This window comes from Pterocles gutturalis, unplaced genomic scaffold (assembly GCF_000699245.1).
Source record: "Pterocles gutturalis isolate BGI_N339 unplaced genomic scaffold, ASM69924v1 scaffold2481, whole genome shotgun sequence".
Classification (NCBI taxonomy): domain Eukaryota; kingdom Metazoa; phylum Chordata; class Aves; order Pterocliformes; family Pteroclidae; genus Pterocles; species Pterocles gutturalis.
In genome coordinates, this window is record NW_010099957.1 from 1,300 (window position 1) to 1,692 (window position 393).

Consider the following 393-nt stretch of genomic DNA (forward strand, 5'->3'; position numbering starts at 1 on the left):
CGCCTCCGCTCGCCGCTGCTTCTTCGACGCGATTCTTGGGTTTTCTTGGGTTGTCTTGGTGGTTTTTTGGGTTGTCTTGGTGGTTTCTTGGTGGTTTCTTGAGTTTTCTTGGGTTTTCTTGAGTTTTCTTGGTGGTTTTTTGAGTTTTTGGGGTTTTGGGGTTTTTTTTGGGTTTTGGGGTTTTTTGGCTTTTTAGAAGTTTTCTTTGGTTGTTTTTTTCAGGGGCTTTTTTGGGGGGGTTATTTGGTTTTTTGCTTTGTTTTGTTTTGGGGTTTTTTTTTTTTAATTTCTTTTTCCAGTTTATTTCTTTTTTTCCAATTTCCATCTTTTATTTTGCCGGCAAATAAAAACGATCTCGTTGACATTGGATGGGGCTCGTGCTGAGATTTTTTT